Source organism: Dipodomys merriami, unplaced genomic scaffold, assembly GCF_024711535.1.
Source record: "Dipodomys merriami isolate MVZ:Mamm:240054 unplaced genomic scaffold, mDipMer1.0.p SCAF_16, whole genome shotgun sequence".
NCBI lineage: Eukaryota > Metazoa > Chordata > Mammalia > Rodentia > Heteromyidae > Dipodomys > Dipodomys merriami.
Window position 1 is genome coordinate 25,198,853 of NW_027202937.1, and position 9,757 is coordinate 25,208,609.

Below are 9,757 nucleotides of genomic sequence, written 5' to 3' on the forward strand. Positions count from 1 at the left end.
TTATAAAGTTGGCTTTTGCAGAAAGATTTTAAATGGAGACACTCTTTCGGTTCCATCTTTTTTGAAGGAAAAGAAAACGTATGGGATATGATCAAGATGCATTATGCACACAAATGGCCCCATTAAATTGACACTTATTTACTGAAAATAACTTTTTAAAAAGGGGGAAATGGCATTTTCAGTGAGACTAATTTAAGAAGGGAAATTGGTCAGATACCAGAGCCTAAAGACTCTGGGGAGCACCAACAACTACCCTAGCAAAGTCATTGGAAAGCAGCTATGCTCACCACTATACTACCAACGCCCCCTAGCAAAGTCATTGGGATGGGACAACAGGATTATAATGTCTTCCATGACATGAACTATGACTGACAATAGTTCAGCATGGACAGAAAGTCGCTTGCTATGGACTAGCCTGAGGAAAGCAAAGGCCTCTGAGAAGGCCTCTGGATTTTAACCTGGGAAAATATTCAAATAGGTGTCCTGGTAATTACTGTAAGTAAGAAGAGTTGTCTACAAACTTCCTGAGCTTTAGGTGACCCAGGCTCATTGTAATAGTTTCAGACTTCATTGAGGTTTCCACTTATTCCTTTTCATACTTGCTGGCTAGTTCTTAGTAGAGAGAAAGGAGAGGAATCATTCCAACAAAGTGAATTTCTAACCCATTAAATGTTTCAGGAAAAGATTTCACAGACTTACAACCAGCGTTAAGATAAGCATATAACCTGACTTTTGATTCATAACCAAGTCTTACTCCCTCATTCCTCTTCATTCCATATGACCAATAGTCCAACAACAAAAATCAAACTCATAGTCTTGACCTGCAACTACTGCCTTATTCACAAAAGGGCCATGGAATCATGGACAGGGGTCAGTATCCAGGACTCCAGCATACCCCAACTCTGCCTTCCTCAGGTTCCATTTCCTGGAAAGGATAGGTGCTGTCCCCTTCTAGAGGTTTTGGCCTGTGTCCTGACATTGTCTCCTGAGGCCTCGAACCTAGCAGGTTAATCCAGCTCCATCTGCTCCACAGGTTCACTCCTGAAAGATGGGAAATTCCTACAGGAGTTCTGCCTTCTTTCTTTACCAAGCAGATACCCCTGGGTAATTCTATCCTAATTTGTTTGTGAGGGGTGGGGTCTTCAAGACTTTCATAAGTAGATGGCCTCCACATCTGTTTGTTACTAGTTGTGTAAACTTGGAGAAGGTACTTATCCTTGGGTTTCTATTTCCTTGTCTGGAAAGTGTGGAAAGCGAAGTTCTGACGTCATTTCATGGCTGTGGGTACTGAACGAGTTGCTATTTGTAAAGCTTATAGAGCAGTATGAACCCACAGTGGATGCTTAGTACCTGTGAGTTATTGTTTTTACCACTATTGAGTTAGCTATCCAAGCCAGAAATCCACAAGGCAACCCTTAATGCCTTTGTCTGTTCTTTGGTTCCTTCCTAGTCGTGGCAATTCCTTTCCTTGACCAACCAGACAGCCTCGCAGCTGCTTCCCTGGCCCCTGCCTCATTTTCCTAAAACCCATGCACACTGCATTGCAAGCCAATGATCTTAAGTCAACTAACTTTATACCTTACTAGAGATTCCAATAGAAGTTTGGGTAGAAAGAGAATTAATCAGACCAACAACAGTATACTCAAATGACCCCAGAAATCTCCATCTATTACAAAACCCAACCCCTCCATTTTATTATGAAAAAACAAAAAAGCAAGCAAACAAAAATAATCATTTACCATAAACTGATGGATTTGTACTTATAAAATGCAAGTCTCTTTCTCCTTTATTTCAATCCTTCACCTATTTCTCAGCATCATTCAGATGAATCTTTAAAATGCCCTTGCTTCCTAGTTTTATGTGTATAAGCAGTGACCTTGAACTTGTCCCACTTTCTCTAGCCTCTGGGAGCTCCGGCCTGTTTTCCCCTCTGCCTGCAGTCCTGCTGGCCCTGTACTGATCTTTGAAGACCCAAAGGGGGGGATGTTACTTCTCTGAGAATGTCTCCCTAAAGCCCCTCAATCCACATATATGCCAAGTCTATCCTGTCCTATTATAAGCCATGTTATCTTCTGACTAAAACAAAGGCTAGGTGCCCCTCCTAAGTTCCTCCCGCACAATAACTGCCTGCAGACTCCTTGCACAACACTAATTACACCTGATTATGACCAGCAGTTATTCACCTGCCTCACCTTCCAGACTGTAAATTCCTTGGTGCAAAGGAATGCATTTATCTTTGTTTTCCCAGCTTCTGCATGGTGACTTACTTTTTCGGAAGTACTCAGTAAAACATTTAAATCAAACCACATTCACACTATACATATAACACCCTATCCAAGGTTTGTATCAACAGTCCCAAAGGCCTCTTCTCACACATTGCCTCTTAAAGTCCTCACTTTACAATCTGACCAAATAATTAAGAGGGGAAATTTAGATCCAAGCCCTCTATCCATTAAATAGCCCCAGTAACTGTTCCAAAAATAGCACCCATTTATTTTAGCTGAAAATGTTTGTCCTACATCTTACTACAAAGGGAGTGACAAATTTAACATTTATACAATACATATGTAAATATAAATATTACACTAATAGCAAGTTTATGCTATAAGCATTATATAAATATATAAAAACTGTTACATTCAAAGTAATCTAAATGGTCAAGTTCAAGGTTAGAGGAAAAGTACATTTTAGTTACATTAGAGATCTGATATGTCCAGCAAAGATGTCTATTTTAATCAGGATTTTATAACAAAAGAAATTTATGCAGCCAGACCAAGTCTCTCCTTTCAAGGACTTGTGCCAAGACTGTATCCCATCCCTCTCCAGCCTCCTCAGTGGGAAGAGCAGAATTTGAGCCAAAAATGATTCATCAAGGCAGTACTTTCTGTCTTCCTATGTGACAGGAGGAAGCATGCACACGGGGCTGGAGCAGAACTTCTAGCAGCCATGAGTCATGTGACGTTTGACTAAAAGTCCTGTGGGAAAACCCCTGGGTACCAGTGGAGGTGCTCTTGGGATAAAAGTCTTTGAAGCTGCATGATGATGATGTCTTGATACAACCCTCAACAGTGAGATCTGTAAGGAAGTCCACTAGTTCCCATCATGGATCTTGAGAGCGAAGGAGAGAGAGATGGAGAGAAAGAGAGACACAGACAGACAGAGAGAGAGAGAGAGATAGAGAGAGAGAGAGAGAGAGAGAGAGAGAGAGAGAGAGAGAGAGAGAGAAGAGAAGTGAGAAAGAGACTTAGCAGAAAGACAATTTCAACAAGTGTTCCAACAACAGCTAATTCTCCTGCAAAAGAACCAGAATCACTCCTTAAATCCAAGGTAAATTTTAAAAAGAATTAAATTAGAAGGCCTGATTTCTAATGATTTATCCTGAAATAGTCTCTTAGTTCAATTTCCACAGATTAAAAAATGCATTTCTACCCACTCCTAGATCTGCCTAGACTCTTTTTAGTCAATGGGATATCTGATGAAAACCCTGTAAGACAAGACTTAGAAGCCCAGAGTAGGTATGTAGTTAATTTCAGATTACTTTGACAGTATTTATGGAGAACCTACTAGGGATCAGTGTCCTGAAGCTGGTAATATATTTGTCAACATGGAGTCCCTATTCTCACATTTTCTATTCTAGTTGGATGAAAAACACAAACAAGAATTTGGGGTATGATAAAAACAAGTATTTTCAGAATAAATTGTCATATTTTTCCACCACGACTCTATCTTTGTTTGGTGAGGACTTCCATGATAATAAAATATCCCTGATGTGTTCATACTAATGTCCAACCTACATTCTAACTCTACCACGCTTTCTGCTGAGGAGTCAGAGCATTTCATTGAAATGGTCTTGAGGCACTAATTGCCTCATGACCCTCCAAATGTTAGTAATTATCTCTATTTAAATGAATTTCTTTAGAATTAGTTGCATCTCAAACTAACTTTGCTGGACCAATAAATCTTCAAGAATATAACTAACTCATAACTCATTGGGCAAATGATAAATAATTTAGTCTCAGAAAATGTGCCAAATAATTGCTCTAAAGAGCAGGTGTGTGTGTGTGTGTGTGTGTGTGTGTGTGTGTGTGTGTGTGTGTGTGTGTAGACCATGCTAACATAACAGATGAAATATCTTCCAGATGAACTGGAGAAGAACCTCCACCCTCCCCCTCCCCCAACCATGGATGAACTCTTTTATTGATTTACTACTTCATACTTCCCATTATAGTTGATGATTTGCTTTTTACAATTCCATTTTTTTTTCATGCCCAGAGACTTTCTTCATAGTTCTGATTTTCCCATTACCTGATTGGCATGGCACTTGTAACAGAAACTCTGAGTAGCGCAAGCACATTACTTGAACCACAGAAGGCCACCGAGACTGCTGTTTGAGACTGATGAGTTAGCATGTTAATTCAGACCCCTGAAATTTATATTGTTAGAATCAGGCAATTTGCTAATAAACAGTCATTTAAGAAACAGTACCACTTATTGACAGCACCTCTCACAGATGTTTAAACACCTACCTTTATAGAAAAAAAGTTACCACTGAATTTGATGTTGTCTTAAATTATCTTCATTGAAATCATTCAAGTGACTTATGATTCAAATATAATGGTTTGCACTATTAAAGCAGAGACACTTTTAAATTCTATAAAGACACTCTAATACCCCATCTACCACTGAAAATGTCTGCAACAAATATTGCTGTATGCCCCTACCTGAAATCTCATGAATGAATATACTCTCCTATGGAACACACGTACACAGATGTAGAAAACACTTCCATCCATTGATTGAACTGTCTAGCCCCACTTGTAATCAGTATTTTTCTTTTGGGGGGGGGGGTCCGGTCGTGGGCCTGAACTCTGGGCCTGGGCGCTGTCTCTCAGCTCTTCAGCTCAAGGCTAACGCTCTACCACTTGAGCCACAGCTCCACTTCCAGCTTTTTTCTTTTTGCTTATGTGGTGCTGAGGAATCGAACCCAGGGCCTCGAGCATGCAAGGCAAGCGCTCTACCACTGAGCCACCTTCCCAGCCCTTGTAATCAGTATTTTTCGAAGTATGTCTTCTCTGACTACTTAAGTATCTTCCTTGGATGCCCAATTAAACCCATGTATCCTGGTGGTGGTGCTTACAAACCTGTAGCATCTTCTCACTAAACCTGCCAATATGTTGAACACTAGACTCAGAGATTTGGGAAGGATGGGCTATGAGTTTGTTTTCTGGATATCCATTAGCTCATGAAAGCAATCCAGGATTTTACTAAGCACTGCTCCCATTGTATTTTTCCCCTCTAAACTCTCTTCACACCTATCCTTTCCCTGTGCTCTCAAATTCCTTTTGCCACAGTTGGCATTTAAATTAGAGAGATCTGGGGACTAGCTTCTCTATTTCTTTTCCCTTTTGAAAACTGTCTATGACACAAATTCCAACGAGTATGACTCAATAATAATTAGGTCTCTTTTCCTCCTTAATGTTTGTCCCAACTTATTTTTTACATATGTGAAAATGCCAGAGGGAGGCACAAGATTAATTGTCCCTTCCCCAAGCTCTTCCAATAAACTCCTTTTTCTCTGGCCAACACCCAGATTCTATTTTCTCTATCTCATCACATCTGCCTCACTCTCTGGCCCTGTATCTGAAGCAATGAAACAATATGGTGATCCAGGTTTCAGCCTCCTCTTCACATACTAATGGGTTCTCTAGGGAAAGATGTGGTCAGGTTGTGAGCACTCTCTGAGTCACTGGAAAGAATGGGAGGGTTCCTTCAATCTTGTTTCATGGTAGCCTTGCACCATCTCAATTATATTTTTCGTGTGTAGATTTTGGTTTCTGTTCCCCATCCACTTATACTCTCTGTCCAAATTTTATTTCTCCTCTCCCTCTAGCTTAAGTCATTTAGAACTTTAAAAAATTATGCGCTGTTACCCTGAGAAGAGGTAACAATCATAACTAAGTTCTCATGGACATCTGAAGGGTCAGTGGAACAAGGTCAAGATACCAAGATACTATAGATTGAGTGATTTACATGACAGAAATGTGCACTGAGTGATTTATTACATGACAGAAGTATGTTTTCCCAGAGTTCTGGAGGTTATATGTCCAAGATCAAGGTAGTAGCAGGGTTATTTATTTTTAGGAAACCTCTTTTCTTGGCTTGTAGATGGCTCCCATGCCCCTCTGAGTTCTATGGTTATCTTTTTCTGCATGTTCATGTCTGGTGTGTGTTAGTTTCCTAATTTCCTCTTTTTATGAAAACATTAAAATAGCATCTTAGTAATGCTATTTTAACTTAAATCACCTCTCTAAAGATCCTGTCTCAAATAAATTCCCCTTCTAAATGACTGACAGTGTTTCAATATATGTATTTGGGGTGAACACAGTTCTGCCCCTAACAACAGGTTCTCATTTTAAACTCAACATTTTCAGGCATTATGACATCATGGGTACCTTGTTTAACAGCTGGTAGGTCTAGTACAAAGATGTCTACATCCTACTCAGACCTCACATCAGAATTGCCCATTGCTATGGGCACTTGGGAAACTAAGCCTCCTCCTTAGAATCTACTGCTCACTGTATCCCACAGTTACTTCTGACTGCAAGTCCTTTGCAGTTATAATCAGGCTATGTGGAATAGGCCTTTATTTGCTCCTTGTTTTCTATGTATTGGACTTTTGTTGTAAAATAATTAGTAAGAGAAGCAGTCAAGTTGAGAACATGATTCATAAGGAAAATGCCCAACTGAGGAATCTGAACGCTAAGATATTGAATTCTAGATAAATGATGCCAAAAAGATACTTACTTCACTAATGACTCACACCTATCATTCTAGCTTCTCAGGAAGCTGAGATCTGAGGATCACAATTCAAAGCGAGCCCAGGCAGGGAAAGTCTGTGAGACTCTTATCACCAATTAACCACCAGAAGGCCAGAAATGGAGCTGTTGCTCAATGGGAGAGTACCAACCTTGAAAGAAAAAGCTAAAGGACAGTGCTCAGACCTTGAGTTCAAACCCAAGCATTTAAACACACACACACACACACACACACACACACACACACACACACACACACACACACACACACACACACACACACAGAGAGTTTTAACATGTTGGCAGATGATACTCAGTCCTTGTTTCCTTTCTGCACACTCTTCTACTCTGTGGCTCATCTTCTCTGGTTCTCCTCCTCTTTAATCTCTGAGGACCCTCTTATGCTTTGTCCTTTGTCTAAAATACAGTCTTCAATTCTCTCCCTTCCTATCTGCTCACTTAAGTCAACAGAAAGTTCAAACAATATTTCCCTCTGTATAAATAGTTTTAGTTGGATGAAGTGTCTCTCAGAGGCCCATACTAATGCCATCCATTCGGAGCTGGTGGACACCTTAAAAGGTGGGGGTCTACTGGGAGTAGACCACTATGGTCTACTATGACTTTGAGGTTATGTCCTTGAAGAGGTGCTGGAACTCTGACCTTTTCTTCTCTCTGTTTCTGCTTTCTGACTGCCATGAGAAGAACAGCTTCCCCAGGATGTACTCCCCCAATGATATACTGGCCTTACCACAAGCCCAAGAGCATATAGCCAACTGAGCATGGGTTGAAATTGTGTGCCAAAATAAACCTTTTACTTTAAATGTTGATCATCTCAGGCATTTTGCTTCAGTAACAGAGGCTGACTAACACAAAATCTTCCTAATTGCCTTCAGGACCATTATTTTAACTCACGTTGTCCAATCTCCAGTAATCAGTTATACACCAGAAATCTTAGAGAGGCCAAGAAACTTTATACTGGTCACAATTATTGGAGCCATAGATTTAGGTCCAAGTTGTTCTAGATCAAAACCCAAGTCAACATGAGCCTATGGTTCTAATTGTACTATTCCAAGTGCTAGAGCCTAGGGTTTGTCTGTCATTACAGCCATATGATCTTGCTGGGCAAAAATCAATTTATGGGAAAAGAAGAGAATGTTAGCACTGTTATTAGAGCTTATGTGCATATTAATTTTAGATCAGGAACCACTCTTCATTCTTTACTCATTAGAATTTACTCATTAGAGTGTTACAGGTAAAATAGTTACATGGGTTGCACTGGTAAAATGACATTTTCTTTCTTTATGGGTATAACATTAAGCCTTTTAATGAAATGTCAAAGTCGTTCAGAAGCTCAAGCCCAACATTAAAGAAAGCTGGACCTATAACATCCCTATCATCTCCATTCTCTTCAGAAATCAAAGCAACAGAGCTATTATTTAATGTGCAAGTAAGTTCAGAGAGACCATTTCTAATAAACACATTCCTTTTCCCCCCAAGAGACTGGAAATGGGTAGAGGAATGATTATACTGAAGTTTAAGATACTGCTTTGAGAAGGAAAACACTATAGAGAAATGCAAGGAGCCAGTAATACTCATGAAAGATGGCCAGAATAGTCCATTTAACCTCTCTTCCAAGATCTCATAGTGTTTGCATAACTTCAGGCCAAGTATCAATAACATTCAGGTTGATTTATGGTGGTGACAGGTTTTCCTGTGAGAACTGACAATGGAAGTCCAAAAAAGTATATTAGGGAGATAGAAGTCTTCCTGCAAATGTGGAGTCAGGGCTGGATAATGTCAAGGGGGTGAAAAAATGAGGTTTCTCTGGGAGTGCAAAGGATCCTGGATGAAGGCAAAAGCAACAACCAGATATGGGTGTGATTCTGTTGCCCATCAATAATGTGCATTTGTACCTTCTTTCAAATCAATTTTTGTGCTAATTCATCAGAGATATTGCTTCTCCTAGCTTTGGCTGGTGTGTAGATATGGAATATGTTTCAGAATAAGATATTTTTGAAGACTGGTCAAACTGTATCTCCTCAATCTGGGGGTTTGGTATATTTAGCAGGTTAAATCTAGAAACTCAAACTATAACTGCTTAGAAATCTGGAATGAGGTCATGATCCCTTTTAAGAATGAATCTAGCCAAGTGCCAGTGGCTCACACTCGTAATCCTAGCCACTCAGTAAACAGACAGCTGGAAGACTGAAGTTTTTAACCAGCCTGGGCTGGTGCAGAGACTTTATTTCCAAAATAACCACCAAAAACTGGGATGGAGGTATGGCGCGTGTGGTAGAGGACCAGCTGAGCAAGCATATCCAGTAAACACAAGGCCTAGACTTCAAACTCCACCCACCCAAAAAGAATCTCTAAATCTTCTTTGTCAGATGGTGTAAGACATTCTCCATTCTAATGGTCTACATGGAACATTTCTCAAAAATTTGGGTCACCTTCTTACTAAAACTGCAAATGAGTATAAAATATTAGGCTGGTTTTTTTTTTCAGTTATATCTGCTACTCTAATCAGTATGTATTGCCTTCTCATAACTACCCAGAAGCATGAAAACACTTTTATTTCCCAACACCACCATATTGAATAATGCTTTGGGTTAGAAACAAAACATCTGACTAGGGAGTTGGAAGGAAATAGAACTCTTTGGTAGCTAAATGAAGTGTGTGTGTGTGTGTGTGTGTGTGTGTGTGTGTGTGTGTGTGTGTGTGTGTGTGTGTGTGTGTGTGTGTGTGTGTGTGTGTGTGTTGGTATTGAGGCTGGAACTCAGAGTCTTTTACTCTCACTTGGCTTTTCCACTCAAGGCTGGTACTCTACCAGCCACTGCTCCACGTCTGGCTTTTTCCTGATTAATTGGATATAACAGTCTCATAGACTTATCTGCCCAGTCAGCCTTCATACTAACATCCTCTAATCTCAACCTCCTCAATAG